This window comes from Aotus nancymaae, unplaced genomic scaffold (genome assembly GCF_030222135.1).
Source record: "Aotus nancymaae isolate 86718 unplaced genomic scaffold, 86718_ANA_hifiasm-v0.15.2.pri h1tg000007l, whole genome shotgun sequence".
Taxonomy (NCBI): domain Eukaryota; kingdom Metazoa; phylum Chordata; class Mammalia; order Primates; family Aotidae; genus Aotus; species Aotus nancymaae.
In genome coordinates this window covers 39,217,323-39,235,081 of record NW_026988418.1, presented here as the reverse complement: position 1 = coordinate 39,235,081, position 17,759 = coordinate 39,217,323, and the positions used below count along the sequence as shown (strand labels likewise).

The 17,759-nt window shown below is 38.5% G+C and overlaps 1 protein-coding gene across 2 annotated transcripts in view; it reads right to left on the bottom strand.

Moving 5' to 3' along the window:
- Positions 1-17,759, bottom strand: part of ST6GALNAC3 (ST6 N-acetylgalactosaminide alpha-2,6-sialyltransferase 3) — a 352,495-nt gene that overhangs the window by 321,929 nt on the left and 12,807 nt on the right. The window contains exon 1 of one of the 2 annotated variants that reach the window (XM_064372520.1): positions 10,650-10,680. The exons of the other annotated variant lie outside the window; for it this stretch is intronic. The gene's annotated coding sequence lies outside the window, so the exon portion shown is untranslated. Of the gene's footprint in view, positions 1-10,649; positions 10,681-17,759 lie in introns of those variants that run through there. 2 annotated transcript variants of the gene reach the window in all.

Sequence of the window (17,759 nt, the reverse complement as noted above, 5' to 3'; positions counted from 1 at the left end):
TGGTATGAATACCAATTAACAACTTAGTTAATTCACACACTAGAACCTGGGCTGGGCTCTAAAGGCAGAATATCAGACTGCAAGTCATCTTTACCATTTTCTCAATCTATGACTTTGGGCAAGGCACTTCATCTCACTATGCCTCTATTTCTTTGTCTTGAAAATTGAGATTATATAAATACTTCTCTAACTGATAACACTCATTAAACGTTATCCTCTGGTAAGACTATGATGATTATTCATGCATTTACACTCTGTCTCGACTAGATTCTCCTACTAAGTGCCCCGACTAAGAGAAGAAAGACCAATCTGAAAGTAATAATAGCTGGTTTTTATACTGATAATTTAATATCTGCTAGTGATACCTGATGAAGTAGTCCATGTTGGCTCTTGATATTGTCCTTCCTGAAAGAGTCTTTACCACCCCCCAAACACTGGCCACACCACCTCCAGACTGAACTTTCTAAAATCAGACTTGACCCTGCCTGTCCCACATTTAGATCCCTTTGGACTCTACAGTCTAAGTATAGACCCTTAGTATGATATACAGGACCTTCCATAAGCACATCTCTTCTTGCCTTTCTGTTCCACTTCTTCTGCCCTATTCAAAGCCTACTCTCAATGTATTTCTTTTACCATTATCACATCTTCTTCATTAGGCTGCTGGATTCTGTCATGCTGTTCATTATCCCAAAGTGATCTTCTTTGGCATTCACCTTACTACTCTTTTCTTGATGATATCAATGGTTCTAGCACCAGCTATGCTGCCTAAGGCTGCCCTTCATAAGCTCAGATATGGACTCGACCCATCAGAACTTTCCATCATTTTATTACCCTGAAGTTACTTGTTTTTCCATCAAATCCTACTACTTATGGGAAGAAATGTTCTCCAATCCACCTGTTGCCCTCACTCAGATCCCACTTCTGCGCCCCTGGCATTCTGTTGAGGAAAGGGAGGTGCTAACTAACCAGGAACAATGAAGGTAATCATAACACGTGGTTTTGTTTAATTCTCAGCTATCTTATAGGCTTCATTGGTTGTATGTGGCTTCTGCAAACCTCTGCTTGTTGTCTTTTCACTCCTAACAAGATGAGATTGTCTCTTAGAATCCATTCTTACCTCCAAGGTGTTCAGGTCATAGAAGCAGAGCATAAGTGTAAATTCTGGCGGTCCTGGTGTCATTAGGGAGGAAGTCCTGCCAGAGCCATCCCAATAATAATGAAAATGACTATGATGGCATGGATGGAGAAAGTAGATGGAGGAAAGAGGGAAGAAGGAGAGATGAGGAAGAAAGGACAGGAGAGAGGGAGAGAAGGATTCCCCCTTAATTTTGTCTTTGAAAATTTCTTGAGGTCATGAACAAAATCTGAGAAATATATCTCATAAAGCAGTATCAAGCACAATGTCTTTAACTTAGAAAATATTCAGTAAATATTTGTGGAATAAATGAAAGAATGAAGGAGAGAAGGAAGGAAGGACAGAGGGATTAAATGTTATTTTTTTATATATAAGTCCTAAATTATTTTAAAAGTTTCAGATTCAGATTATTATAAAAATATGTTTTTCTATAAAAGTAAAAAGGTATTTTTTTTCTTTTTTTCTTAATTCACCTCGCTCTAAGATTTCTGTTTAGATTTGAGGTGAATGTGGTGGGAAGGTGAGGTAGAGGGCTAGGGTGTGAAATATAAAGAGAAGTGAGAAAAATTTAAACCTTTGTTAAGCTGGACTTTTTACTAGAAATTGCTTTGAAGTTCCTGATAAAACTTGTAAATCTGAGTGGTGGTAAACTAGTAAACCTGCTTAGAGCAACATTTTTTCTTTGGCACATAATGAAAAGACTTACAAGAATCCATATTTTTTAGAAAAATCACCTCTCGTCTGAGATTGACAACACTTAAAGCTAGATTCCCATATCATGGAATGAGAAATAGATAACAAAAGAGTATCCTATTCTTCTGATAAGGACAATAGCCTATTTTTTTAGCAGAACGGACTTGCAACAGCTCACTGTATACTCAGCAAGTATCAGGTATTATGCCAAGTACTTTACAGAGCTAAAAGTGGATTCTCACCAGGAGTGTACCTGTAGACTCAGGGTGGTCAAGTTACACTAATGAGGCAGGAGAACAGGGTCTGGAGGCAGGGAAACTAAGGCTGTTTCACACTGACTTCCTAGAACTAAATTGAAAGGAAAACCCTAACTTTCCACTGTTCGGTAACTAAAGGACCAGAGACTACTCCCTTTGCAAGCCTCCACTTTTTCTGGGAGGCAGATGGAAAATTGAAAGTACCTCTGATTGGTTGTTTTTTGCAGCCAATCAGATGCTTGCGTAGGAGTGTGAACTATGAAACTTTACTTCAGCCTCTGATTAATAGCTGTCTGCAACCAATCAGACTGACTGCCAGCCAAGTCTTCATTTGCATAGAGGTGCAACTTTGTAACATCACTTTAGCCTCTCATTGCTTGCAAAAAGCTTGTGTAAGACTGTGACCTTTGTAACTTCACTTCAGCCTCTAGTTGCTTTCTGCAACCAATCAGACTGGTTGCAGACCACCACTTCATTTACATGAGGTGAACACCAAGTGGCCAATGAGAAACCTCTAGTGAGTATTTGGACCTGAAAAGATTGCACATCCAGGCCCTTGAGCCCCTTATGCTCTGCCCGCTCTGACCCTGTGGAGTGTACTTTCATTTTCAATAAATCTCTGCTTTTGCTGCTTCATACTTTGCTTGTTTTGTGTGTTTTGTGCAATTCTTTGTTCAAAATGCCCAGAACTTGGAAACCCTCCACCGCTAACACTAAGTGAGTCAATACATGCAAACTTGGGCACGCAATGGAACTTTTGTGTCTGTTTTCTTCACTAAAATTGGAGAAAATAAGAGTATCTATCTAATATCATTATTGAACGTTTAAATGAGTTATCACATATAAAAAGCCCTTAGAGCACTGCCTGGCAAAAGGAACGTGCTAAGTAAATGTTAGCTTTTATCGTTATAGTAGTTCATCAACTATAAGAGACCGTCAATTGTTAGTCATGCTGTTACTCTAAATAAAATAAGAAAGCAAAATAAGATGGGGAGTCTAATAAGAGACCTATGCAAAAAGCCGAAACACCAAACAGCTATTTCGTTAGTGCTAGAATATGCCAGAAATAAAGCTTCCATTCAGAAAGACACAGCAAGAAGAGAAAGAGGAATAATAATCTTCCCTGAGAATGGGAAGGTTTTTGATACAAGTTGATTTGGAAACTGTGATTTAAAAAAAAAAGAAACACCTCAGCAAATAATTTTAAATGGGGTCTCAAGTTGGTAGTGTCCCCAGGTGACCATCTGAAATAACACCAATCCTCTGTGGACGAATTTAACTTTGTTGCAGGCTGATAGTGACTGCAAGGAAATACTGAGTATAAATATTCGTAGATATGTGAAAACGTGGAAAAACATTGTAAAAATCAGTGAAATATGGTGGTATCATTGTTGTCGCCGTTGTGGTCACCACCACCACCATTATCATCATCCTGGGGAACAAAGAATCAGAAATGGTGCCTGGATTATTTTAAACACTTATCCCTCATCCCACACCCTTAAGGAAGCAAAACCAAAAGTCCATAAGGAAAGGATGACAAACAGTCCTGGCGCTGCCCAAGACATCAGAATTTTCCAGTGTCAAATACCTTTTTGAGGTTTTTCTTCTTGTCAAGATTGCACCTGTAAAAGAAGAAAACAACCCTTCTTTTTTTGAACATGGTAGAGATTATGTTGCTCGTGCGGGTGTATCCCACCCCTTCCCATGCGTAGATATCAATTGTAGTACTTCCCAGCATCTCTCTAAAAAATATACACTGTCCTCTTAGAGGTCAAAGTTGAACCTCGGTAAAGTAACACATACATATTAAACAGTCTTTCACTGAAACACAAGCTGAGTTTTTGCTACAGCACAGGTCTCATGGTGATAATAAATAGTATTGTGCCAAGAACCCTTGAATTTCTAAGTAGGACAGTTTTCCTATCAATTCTGAATTTAATATTGCATTGGAAGTCATTTGAATCATTAATACAATATAAAGCATATTCACTTATTACATATAGTCTCCCATGTTAGAATAGCAAAGGCAGAAATATCTCCACTATTAGGCAGGAACGTAGATATACAATGCACCAGGCCTGTTATCAAAGAGACTTTGATATTTTTTTTTCTCATCACCAGATCACTCTGTGCCAGATTTTCAACAGTATTAGCCATCCCAATCTGGATGTTCCAGAAGCAACTCAAGTTCAATAGTCCGAATCCAAACTAATGATCTCTGCCTCTCTGATCCACTCTTCCTTACCTATATTGTCCCTTAGTTGCTGCCACTAAGGTTACTTTGAAATCACAAGAATTAAAATCTTAGCTCTACTTAATAGCTGAATAATCTCAGACATCTTAATTTTCTTTGTCTCTGATTATTCATCTGTAAAACCAAATGGTCATTATGAAAATTAAATACTTACATAGCACAGAAAAGGCCTAGCTTAGTGCCCATTACATAGCAGACAATCAATGATCATCAATTGCCTTTTTTTCTCCACATATCAGGTTGCCTATACAAACTATTCTTTCTTCATGCAATGTCTTCTTTCCTTTCCTTCCTCTTTCTCTCAGGAAAACTGCTAAATGTCCTTCAAGATCAAATTCAAATGTTGTCTCCTCTGTGAAACTGTCCTGCCTCTCCAAGAAGATTTTAGAGCACTTTGTTCTGACTGAAGCACACTTCATATCCTGTAGCATTCATGTGATTACCAAGCAACCATCATCATTCAACCAAATTCAGCAAATACATAGCACACCGTATCCCACCTTCTTCCCAGGCAGACATTGCTAATCAATCACAGTGCTACTTCCACCTGAGTCAGGATGCAACTTCAGAATCCTCGAGCTATAATGTTCCAGGTGGTTGTGATACTAATCAGTTTACCACTTGGCACTAAACAGGCAGCAGCTTAAGGACAGAGGCCGTATCTAGATAAGTCTACAAGTTGTCTGACCACAAGTCAGATTGTTAACCTCTCTAGGCCTCAGTTTCCTCATGTGTACATCCATTTTTTTAGTGATCCCTGCCGGCTCCTGAGTTAAATGACTTTATAATGATAAACAAGGGACCTTGATTGTCTAGAGCTGGTATCACTAGAAAAAGAGTTTGCAGCACAGCTTTGCACATGGCTCCCACTCTGGCCCACATCCATTTCTTATCACAGAGTTAGGCATGCCTTTAGACACTCGAAAATTGAAGCCACTGTCTACATAATTGAAATAGAAATGGGGTAAGAGTTTCTGATCTTTCAACTTGGCAGATAGCAGCTGCCATTTACCAAAGCAGCTATTTTGCACCTGCTGAGAAAAAGTTTGCAGCAAAAGAGATTATTTCCTTTTTTAACCCTTGGCTGAAAACACACCTCCATATTTTTTCACCCAGTTGTGCAGAATAGATCAGGTTCAGTCTGCCAGTATGTAGATGGACACTGACATGTTAATACACATGGTCAAACGTCTTCCACTAAGCCCTGGCACTCACAATGGGAATTTTAAATGTCCACTGAGCTAGTCTGTTGAAACCCGGTATCTTATCAGAAATGGTGCTACACAAAGCGAAGAAAGCCTGAGAATTTTTATTCTATGTATACTTCTCAAAATAAAGGGAATTTTGTATCTTATATATGACTGCATAATGAAACTTTCTCTGGAGATTATATTCAGTAAGCATTATTGTGAAAATATATATGAAGCTAGCCCTAGGGAAGAATTACCAATACATAGTTGTGGAGAAACAGAGGCCATTTCTCCAAATTTCGAAAACAGTTTCAATTGGTGGGAGGTAACTTTGGGCTGGATCTTAATAACTTAACCAAAACTTCTGCTCTAGTGGCCAAGACTCTCACTGTGTCCCGGCCCTGGTAAGAATTTCTCTTTTGCAGAATTAAGTCACAATGACTGAACTTTTACAACCCCTAACAGGCTTTACCCACCATACCTTAAACCACACATGCATATCCCCTTTTTAAAGTTGAGGTGACTTGCTAGACTGTGAGCTCTTGAAAACCAGAAGCTATATCTGTTTTGTTCACTAATGCTTCCCCACTGGCAAAAGCGGCAAAAGCAGCCCCAAGCCAGAAGCCTTGTGCACACAAACTAGAAAATACACAAGAATCTGGGTATTTTGTAGGCCCAATCAAGAGTTTTCAGTTCATTAGCTTTAACCACAGATCTATTGCCCTAGTGCAGCAAGAAGAGAAAGGCCACCTCCCCACCCTCATGTCTCCTCCAGCACATAGCCACCAATTCACAGGATGATACTTCAAAAACACACAATTTACATTCACTTAAAAACAGCATTTGCTGAATTTGCTAGGTAATTTTTCAAAGCATGAAGCTAGCCCTACAGTCTTAGCTATTTTGACATTTTTATGCATTTTATTTTTAGGTGGTATTCTGCAAATCAGGCTTTGCTCCTGATTTTCACAAAGCCTTTTCTTCCTGAGTAAAATAGGTGAGCAGTTCAGCAACACAGGGCAGCTTTTATCTGCAAAAAAAATCTGCCTTTCAGCAGAGCAGACAATACAAGCAAAACGGAGACAAACACATGCAGTATTTCCTATATGTGGATTGTGATTCTTTTTTCCCATGGGATGTGCAAGTGGCAAGATACTTTATTCCCATGTGGTGCTGATAGCAGGTCCTGAATATTTCTGAATATATCATTTTTATTGCCTTTTATACTGAATAACTGTGAAAGAAAAAAATACTTTTGTGAAAATTCAAAATCAAATACGTTAGGAGCTTTTAGAATCCACCTCTAGGACATAAAGAAAAACTTAAGAAAACAAATACTTCTGCTAAGGAATACCAGACACCACTCCCACTGGGACAGGGTCCCTTCACAGAAAGGGAGACATTGTCAAATATTTATGCTGACGTTCAGGGAAAAACTGCAGGTGTTCCGTGGCGTTTAGTTACTCTGAGCCCCGTCCCTGCTGCTTTAGAACTTACCATGTAATGGACAAAATCGGCCTGAGGGTGCTTTGGCCTATAACATTTCAGCACTGCATGCTCCTTCTGGGATTTGGTTTATGATATTTCTAATGGTATATTTCACTAGAAATCTCACCTCTTCTTGGCCCATCAATCATAAGGATTCTTATTCAGTATATATCATGTGTTGGTATTTTGAGTAAGTTTTAAAATAGATTTTCTCCTCTTTCTACACAATTAAGAATTCCACAAACTAAGATATAAGATTTGAAGCACTTTAATTTCCAACTTGTCATTTCCTATTTAAGTGAGAGGGAGTTGTCTGTATGGCAATATAAAATTCAGGTATCTTAAGATATTATGAAAGCCCTTTCATAATCTGACCTCTGACTGTTCATCCAGTCTCATCTCTCAGCCTCCCAAATCCATGGTAAGCTTTTTGTGGTTCTTGATAAATTCCATACTTTTCAATTGCCACATATGTTAGTATAGTTTTTTGCTGTATAAAACTTAAGTTTTAGGGAAAAAAACTGTCTTCAACCCTAAAAAAACTTTACTTCTTTGATAGTTCTCCTAGCTGTTCTTCTGTCTCTTCAGGAATTTAGTCTCTTGATTCTTGAGGAATACATAGCCAAGTATATAAGTGGGTGGGTAGCCAGATAGACCAGGTAATATAGATATGTAGATAAAAAACAAATAAATGCAGTACAAATTGTGTGTGTGTATGTGCGTATGTGTGTGTGTGTGTGTGTGTATATATATAATAGACATGATAAATTGCAGTACCATTAATTGGGCATCTACTATGATTTTGAAATTATACTAGGTCTCTTACAAACATAACCTTTGATCTTTACAACTACAATGCATGTAAATACCTTTATCCACCACTTCATAGTTGAACATAGTTTAACTGTTCATTAAAAAGATAAATGATTTCAAGTCTTTGCTATTGTAAACAGAGCCACTATGAACATACGTGTGCATGTGTCTTTATAATAGAATGATTTGTAATCCTTTGGGAACATGTCCAGTAATGGGATTGCTGGGTCAAATGGTATTTCTAGTTCTAGATCCTTGAGGAATCGCCACATTGTTTTCCAAAATGGTTGAACTAATTTACATTTCCCCAACAGTGTAACAGTGTTCCTATTTCTCCACATCCTCTCCAGTATCTACTGTCTCCAGATTTTTTAATGATCGCCATCCTAACTGGCATGAGATGGTATCTCAATGTGGTTTGGATTTGTATTTCTCTAATGACCAGTGATGATGAGCTTTTTTTCACATGTTTATTGGCTGCATAAATGTCTTCTTTTGAAAAGTGTCTGTTCCAACCCAAATGCCCATCAAGGTTAGACTGGGTACAGAAAATATGGCATATATACACCATGGAATACTATGCAGCCATAAAAAAGGGCGAGCTCATGTCCTTTGCAGGGACATGGATGAAGCTAGAAACCATCATTCTCAGCAAACTGACACAAGAACAGAAAACCAAACACCACATGTTCTCACTCATAAGTGGACGTCGACCAATGAGAACACATGGACACAGGGAGGGGAACATCACACACAAGGGCCTGTTGGGGGGTGGGGGCGGGTAGGGGAGGGATAGCAGGGGATGGGAGGATTGGGGAGGAATAACATTAGGAGAAACACCTAATGTAGATCACGGGGGAATGGATGCAGCAGACTACCATGGCATGTGTACACCTATTTAAAAATCCTGCACAATCTGCACATGTACCCCAGAACTTAAAGTGTAATAAAAAAAAAGGATGAATGATTTGCTCAAATTAACAGCTAGTAACTGGTGATGTCAAGATTCAAACAAGACTCACCTAAAAAGCTGATGATCTTTCCATTATTCCACAAGGATATCTTATTCTATACTTATGCGATGTGTCCTTATATATCCTAAATAAGGATCCTGTATTTATTTAGTCATGTTTCTGTCTACTCCAATAAGTTATAATACAATGCCTTCAGGAAAAGGACAACATACCCCTGGCTCTGGAAATGTATCATTTGGCACATATTAGATGTGCAAGAAAGGTTGATGAATCAATACATTAAATGAATAAAATAATCTGCTTCTGTAATTTTTAAGCAAAAAAAACAGTTATATTAGTGGATATTGAGATACTTATATTATTCCTTGTTTTAATTATTGTCAAGAGACAATACAGTCAAAAGAAAACATGATTTAGAGATAGGAGAGACAAGATTCTCATCTCAGCTCCAACTTGGACAAATCAGTTCCTATCTACCAATTTCTCAACTGCAAAATGCAGAGAAGAGCCCCTTCCCCACAGATTTATAAAGCTTACTTCTGAAAAAGTATATAAAATTCCTCCCTTTATAGGCTCTCAAGTTCTATACAGATGCTGACTGATGCTGATGCTCAATTACACATGATGATTTTCTTCATTGACCAATTAATACAAAACATTATTAATACTTTTGTGACAAGAAAATATGAGAGCTAAAGAGATTTGATATTTTCCACCAATCAATACACTTCTATTGAGCACCTGCACCACACAAGCTATAGGGTTGAAATTCCATCTTTTCTCCTAAAATAATAAAGTTGCAGAATAATAAAGGCAGCGGAAAGTATAAAGGAGAAAAACTATAATGTATTTATTATAAAATAATGTAATGCCTTTCTTTCTCATCAGGGTTGAAATTCTGCAAGGGCAGGAACAGTGTCTGTTTTGTTTATCACTATGTCATCTCAGTATAATATCTGATATTCAGGTGGCACTCAACACTCATTGGTTGAATACACATTCATGGTTCATTATTCAGTAAAATACTGCTGTGGACATTTGGAGTTTCTAAGATAAAGCATGATCTGGAAATGGACAGTAAAAACAAAGAGAGAACTGAATTTTCTACCTATGAAAAGTGACAGGAATTTGCAGATTGAGAACTGATGAATAGAAGAAGAGAAGGGTCGATGGAGGAAAAGAAGACCAGGAAAGAGGCAGAAAGTCAGCACCTCAATGGAGTGAAAAAACATTTCCTTAGAAAGAGAGAACACCTGAATTTCTACCATTTAGTGGTAAAAGTCCTCAAAGCTATGAAAGAACTCAGAGTTACAGTACTCAAACCATTTCACTACACAAAAATCTATTTTCACACAGACACACACTTTCCCCAAGAAGTTTGCTTTGCTTTGTGAGTTTTCATTCTTTTTCCTCCAATTCCTCCCCTCTGGAGACTCTTCTAATAAGGCCACCATGGATGTTAAAGAAACCAGTTTTGACTCAAAGGCAAGTAAACTTTCCCTTTCTGATTCTTTACTCGGGAAAATGAGGATAGTAACCTGCCATTTCTCAGAATAACTGAGGATTGAAAGAAATAAGATGAATAAAAACGTTCAAAACACACCACCCCCACATATGCTACTTTGGCATAATCATTTTGAGCTAAAAGTACTTAAAAAATAGGAGGTGCTAAATCACTCTGACCTTCCATCTGCTTCCTAAAAGCAGAAGGTGAAATTCCCACGTGGATTTCCTGTGAAGGATCCCCTCCCTATAGTAGAATGAAAGCAACATTCTTATCATCAAGGACAGGAAGCTGAGACTAAGAGAATTCTGTACTAACCTTGTTAAAATAAGTCTTACCTTCTAGTCTCTCCACATAATTATTTTCTTTTTCATAACTCATTATTCTTTGTCCAGTTCAGTATGTAAGTGTTCAACAATAACTGTGTCTTTGGGTCTTCATTTTTTCATGAAGGATCCTGTGCCACATAAAACTCGTATTAAATAAATTTTTCTCCCGTTGATCTATGTCAATTCAATTCAAGCTGGGAAAAACTCAAAAGAATAGAGACAAGATTTTCCATCCCCTACGTACATTATGCCTCCAGCACATAGTGAGAGCTCAATAAATGTCAATTTTATTCCCTACTCCCTATTCTCTCCCTGGTCATCCTATATCACTAGGGAAACACTTTGCAACGTCAGAGACTCCACTGAGCAGCAGCAGGAACACACATACACACAGACTCTAACACCCTGCCTTTTACCAAATGCAATAGTACGGAGGTCCAACATTTCCAAATAAAGCATAATACATTTGGTAGACATTCTGAGAGTTTTCAACTACAAAGGGCCATGCTAGTAGCACCTTAAAATACAATCTTTGGGTCTCTTTAGTTTGAAAAATCTTCAAGAAGCTCTTTGATATCAAAGAACATACCTATCTCTGGAAGCTTTAAACTATAATTGCTCAGGCTCCCTGGTGGGAAAAAATAGTCTCATAGAGAGAAAGAAAAAGAAAACATCTCAATAATGGCTTCCAGAGGGGGAAAAAAAAAATCTCACTGGTTTGCAAAAGTTCTTAACAGATCTCTTCTTCTGCACAGCATGGAGTGGGGCAGCTGCTTGGAAGAAGAAACAAATTATAACGGGAAGAGCCAGGGAAATATTACAGTGCTCTACCCCATCAGCTGTTAACAAGTTAAACATGTTTCTTTCCCATTACAAATTATGGAAATTTGAATTATTTTACCTTCTAAAAGTTCAACAAAATGGATAAAATAAATAGAATCTTCCCAGGACCTTTTGCTTTCTTAGAGTGATCAACAAGTGCATTAACTTCACATAAATTATATGCCTAAACAGCAGCTAACAACATGCGACCACATGCCCATCACTCTGCTTCCCTTAAGTGGGATGAACTTGACCTTCGAAGCCCTTGAAATGCAAAGGAAAACTTACTCTTTTCTGACATTTATGAGTGTCTTTTCTGCTTGACTGCTTTTTACCACCCAGAAATAATAGTGAAAGCATTGTAGACGAAACCTGCTATAAACACTGACAAATAACAGGAAAGGCAGACAGTTTTATTCCGGGCAGGTTAAAGCTAATCTAATGAAACCTAATTCTCTCTTTCTGTAAGCCTACCACTATGTTCAATTTATTTTTTTGATTAGAAGTGCAATATGATAGTCCTCTTTGGACTGCAGTTAAACAATACTGAGGTTTACATTTTCCCTACAAACAATTCTGATAAAATATTTTAAAGGTTCTTTTTAAAAAAAAATAATAAAAATACCCTCAGACTAAATATAAGTTCTAAGAAGATTCTAAGAGAAACTTTTTCTCGGTGCTTTTTGACTCTGAAAATGTATTGATTGTTTCTATTCTAACAAATAATATATACCTAAGAGAAAAGTGTTCCTTGGTCCTGGGTTTCAGAAATTTAATAAAAAGAGCTCTTTGAAAATACTGACTAATGGCAGTAAAGACATGGTATTATGTGTATTTAAATACTGAATAGTGGGAACAATGAGACTTGTATCTGAAGAAGAGTTGGCAATTCAGTTAGCAAGGTACAAAGAGCTACTTTCTTTTCATTGAACAAATGTATATTCCTTCATTAAAAATGATGCTTTCTTAGTGAGTGCAAAGGAAGACCACATGGTCCCCAAATGGTTTTTTATAAATGACCAGTTTGCCTTCCTCTGCAAAGTTTTCATTGACCAGTAACGCATCCTGTTTCTTACACTCTTTAATTATGATAATAAAGGAAATGCATACATATATATAAAAGACCCCTCCCGCACACACATACACACACACTTCTACTTATAATGTACCAGTTCTTTCACAACATCAGTATAGTCTGTTTTAAAGCTTTATATTTAGAAACAGAAGGAATTTTACTGAAGATCTTAGAATAAGAAAGAGAAAAAGGCCACTGTTTTGCTTTATCTTCTAATTGACAGTGGTACATGACTCTCACGTAGGAGGTAATCTACCACAATATGTTGGGATTCCAACAAGATGCTTACATGTTTCTTGCATTGACCTTGCAAATGATATGAAGACCAGCAGCTATGATAAAGAGGAAAGGACACCTGCATTTGGTGTCACTTGGACCTTGGTTCTAATATGAGTTTTTCTATTAACCAGTAATGTGGTCATGGGCTCTTTGGGACTCAGTTTCCTCATGTATAATATGTCCTCAATAGAGAGGACAAATAGATTTAATATTTTCTAAATTTACTTCTAATGTCATATGAAAATTCGTATGGGGCTAAAGATCACATAAGGTGATAGATCAGTGCCAGGATAGGGAGAGATGAGGACCCTAGTGGCATCTACCACAGCATCTGCGTTTTTCTGTTGCCAGTTCTGTTGATCAAATCTGCAAAAGATAAGACACCATGGCAACAGTATTATTGGCAAAATCAGCATTTGAAAAACTCAGTAAGGTAGAAAGATTGGTTAAAAAACATAATTAAAATTTACAATGATTAGGATTCAGTTAGAAAAATTAAAAGGAAAACATGACTCCAATAAAAGATGGGTGGAAATGTTTCCTTTATATTACTTAAGAGAAGAAAAACCTGAGGTTTTAGTTGACCAGGAAGCACAAAATGATTGACAGGGCTGCTTAAGAAAACAATTAATTTAGGAAACTAGGGATTAATCTGGCACAGAGAAGACTTGAGGAGTGATTTAGTCTCAAAATACTCACATGGAAGAAGGAGTTGACATGTTCACTTTATTGCAGAAGATAGGATTAGGTCCACCAAGTGGAAGTTTAAGCAGGTAGATTTTGACTTCATATAAACAATAATATTGGTTTTATATAACAGAAAATGTTTATTGAGCATTTAATGTGTCCTGTGCATAAATGACATGTGGGGCTACAGAAAAGGGCAGAGAATCACATTCAAGGAGCCCACAGTCTAGTAATAAACACACTACGGTGAGAGGAAGTGAATACCCCAAATGAATAAGTCATCAAGCAAGGCTTACTGATGACTGCTCAAGGGAAATCTTGCATATATTGGATGACTTGTTAAATCTAACCTCTTTTCAACTTTCAGTCGAGGCTACTGGCTCTGAGTGTGGCAAGGCACTTCTTTAAAAATTGCATCAAGTAAGCCAATCTTACTGACTGGTACTTATACACCACGTGTCAGAAATTCAGCCACAAAGAGAACTTAAATTTTAAAAATAGGACTCATGGTTACCAGTTTGTTCATTTTTTTCAACAAACATCTCATATGGACATTCTGCTCACTGCTCTGTGAAGAGCTGCCCTTGTGATATTGAAAGCTCACTGGTTTTTCACCAACATTCCTCAGTGCCCAGGTCTATCAGTGTATCATTTCCCACTATGCTGAAGCTACCATTTCTAATGTAATACTTTTAAATTGAGACTCAGAATGTTTTAACATCTCATGAGATGGAACATCAAGAAGTGCGTATTTTCAATGTTGCTATAATATTAAGTTCCTGAGAAGGTTCATTGCTCATTTCTGGTTTGAGCAATGTTTTATGACAAGCTACAATTAATACAAATCCCAAGAATTATCTTGGAGAGCCCTCAAAATAGTGCTATAAGATTTCCTCAGTGAGGCTGCTAAGTCTTTTGGCCATAAATCTCCCCCAGTAACACTGCTTATTCAATTTAAGGCTGCAAGCCCAAGAGAGATTAATGAGATGAGTTGTCCACCAGTCTAGGAAAGAACACAAGATCTATCCTATCTTATTTCATCTTCTGGTTTAATCATTATAAGTGTTATGTAATGTGACATTCACACATTACTGGAGATGTTCAAGGAACAAATTGCACATCACTAATCAGCAGATCATTTTTCATTTTCTCACAGAATCTAAAATTAATAATGCCCTCCCTTTTTTAATTAAATTCTTAAAAAAACAAGTTATATTATATAACAAATTGAACATAGGGACAATAAGCATTTTTTTCATTTGCAATTTCGGTGCTTTTCTCTACACTAACCAATCTCAGCAGTGTTAGAAAAGAGGCTTAAGGAGCAACTACTTGCTTTGTTTCGGTTCGTTAGATCTCCGACAAGCAACCTGCTCCTTCAGGGTCCGAAATGTCCTTTTCCCACTTGATTCTTTCATGTCTGTTACTCCCCTTTAACTTGGTGGTTGTAACATACTTGGATGCGATTTCCAATTGGCTAGTTGGGTCCTGGGGAGTTTCCTGGCTGGGCCGGGGCAGCGAGACCACATTAAGCCTGCCGGGCTCCATGCTCTCTGCCAGGATGTGCTCTGGCAGGAATCCCTCTGACAGAGGAGTTGCAGGGTGCCCCCTCGGCTGGCGTGGCTGATGGAGGTGGGCACGCTGCCTGCAGGCGCTGCATCTTCAATCGGCCCGTCCCTCCAACATGCTGGGGATTTTAATTGAGAAACACTTTCGATATGCCATTGTAAAATATTGAAGAAGGCTCATCAAAAAGAAGCTTCGGGTTCTCTGAAATTTAAACATTTAGTAGGCCCCAGGAACCACGTTATTTTAAAGTTATGTCGGTCACTTAGAACATCCATCTCTTCCTTTCCTGCTGGAAACAAGCGGTCTCATAGGTTATTCTTCTCCATCTCCTTGAGTACCTACTTCCTTAATAATTTAAGCTTTACTTCCTCCTGACATTTCTCAGTCGGACCCTTCAAATTTTAGCTGTGGGTAGATAACATGGTGCTGCTTTGGCTCAACAGCGCACTCAGTAAATAGGTCGGGTCAGGTATGTGTGGATCCCCTCCTCCCCTGCTTTATTCACACACAGCTGTCCACCTCCTGAAGCTGCCTTCCTTCAGGGACACATAGCCGCTGATCCATCATCTACAGCAAGAAGAGTAGCAACATTTAGGGCCACCCCGGGGATGTTACCGCTAGGAAATCAGTTGCCAAATGCAAATGTCCCAGTATGGAATAAGGGTGGGAAGCGGCTGTGGAATGAGGGAAGAAAATCCATCAAACCTGGATTTGGAACAAAAAGACCTGGCCTCTGGTCCTGGACATGCTATTCACTGCCTGTGTCACCTCTCTGGGCCTCATTCTCCTTTTCTGTAAATACAGTATTTGCCTCAGTGAGCAGCTGTAGACATGCACCCACATACCCGAAGAGGTGGCATTCATAGCTGTGGTCAAAAAAAAAAAAAAAAAAAAACCGGAAACACATGCACAGGTATGTTCATTGCGGCACTGTTTACAATAGCAAAGACCTGGAACCAACCCAAATGCCCATCAATGATAGACTGGACAAGGAAAATGTGGCACATATACACCATGGAAAAATATGCATCCATAAAAAACGATAAGTTCATGTCCTTTGTAGAGACATGGGTGAATCTGGAAACAATCATTCTCAGCAAACTGACACAAGAACAGAAAATCAAACACTGCATGTTCTCACTCATAACCAGGTGTTGAACAATGAGAACACATGGACACAGGGAGGGGAGCATCACACACTGGAGTCTGTAGGGGGGGACTGGGGAAGGACAGCAGGGGATGGGGAGGTTGGGGAGTGACAACCTGGGAAGCAATGCCATGGTGATGGGGATGGAGGCAGCAAACCACTTTGACATGTATGTACCTATGCAACAATCCTGCATGATCTGCACATGTACCCCAGAACCTAAAGTACAATAAAAATATATTTTAAAAAAAGAAAAGAAAAAAATGGAAACAACATCAGTATTTACCAGAAGGTAAGATGGCCAAATAAATAATAAGGTATTCACTCCATGGGCATGCAGTCATTGAAAGGAGTAAGGTAGATCTGTATGTTTTATTATGAAACCATTGCCACGATATATTATGATTTTAAAAAAGCTTGAAGTAGAAAATTACATATAGGCCAGGTGCAGTGGCTGTAATCCCAGCACTTTGGGAAGCCAAGGTGGGTGGATCATGAGGTCAGGAATTCAAGACCAGCCTAGCCAAGATGGTGAAACTCCACCTCTACTAAAAATACAAAAATTAGCCAGGCGTGGTGGCGGGCACCTGCAATCCCAGCTACTTGGGAGGCTGAGGCAGAAAATTGCTTGTACCTGGGAGGCAGAGGTTACAGTGAGCCAAGATCATGCCACTGCACTCCAGCCTGGGCAACAGAGCAAGACTCCATCTCAAAAAAAAAAAAAAGAAAATTACATATAGTTAATATCCTTAATGTTAAAGGATCTACACAGGTAAAAAGAGGTTTACCTGAGTGTAAATGGACAGAAACAAGTGCTGGACCTGCACAGTGTTAATAGGGGTTTATCCTCTGGCGGGAGCAGGAAACCGGAACCAGATGTGGCTCATGGGGCACTTTTATCAGTAACACTTCAATTTATTATAAAATAATTCACTTCTTTACTACATGTGTAATTAAAAATCATTTCAAAAGAAAAAGAGTCCTTGTGAGATTATAAGTGTGAAACTACTCTGAAAAACAGAAAATGCTGGGTGGATGTGAACTTTTTTTATTTTTTATTTTTTATTTTTTATTTTTTTATTGCATTTTAGGTTTTGGGGTACATGTGAAAAACATGCAAGGTTGTTTCATAGGTGCATATGTGGCAGTATGATTTGCTGCCTCCCTCCCCTTCACCTATATCTGGCATTTCTCCCCATGCTATCCCTCCCCAACTCCCCACCCCCCCGCTGTCCCCCCCGCCTCCCCAACAGACCCCCGTGTATAGTGCTCCCCTCCCTGTGTCCATGTGTTCTCCTTGTTCAACACCCACCTATGAGTGAGAACATGTGGTGTTTGATTTTGTGTTCTTGTGTCAGTTTGCTGAGAATGATGTTTTCCAGGTTCATCCATGTCCCTACGAAGGATGTGAACTCCTCGTTTTTAATGGCTGCACAATATTCCATGGTGTATATGTGCCACATTTTTCCTGTCCAGTCTATCATCGATCGGCATTTGGGCTGGTTCCAGGTCTTTGCTATTGTAAACTGTGCTGCAATGA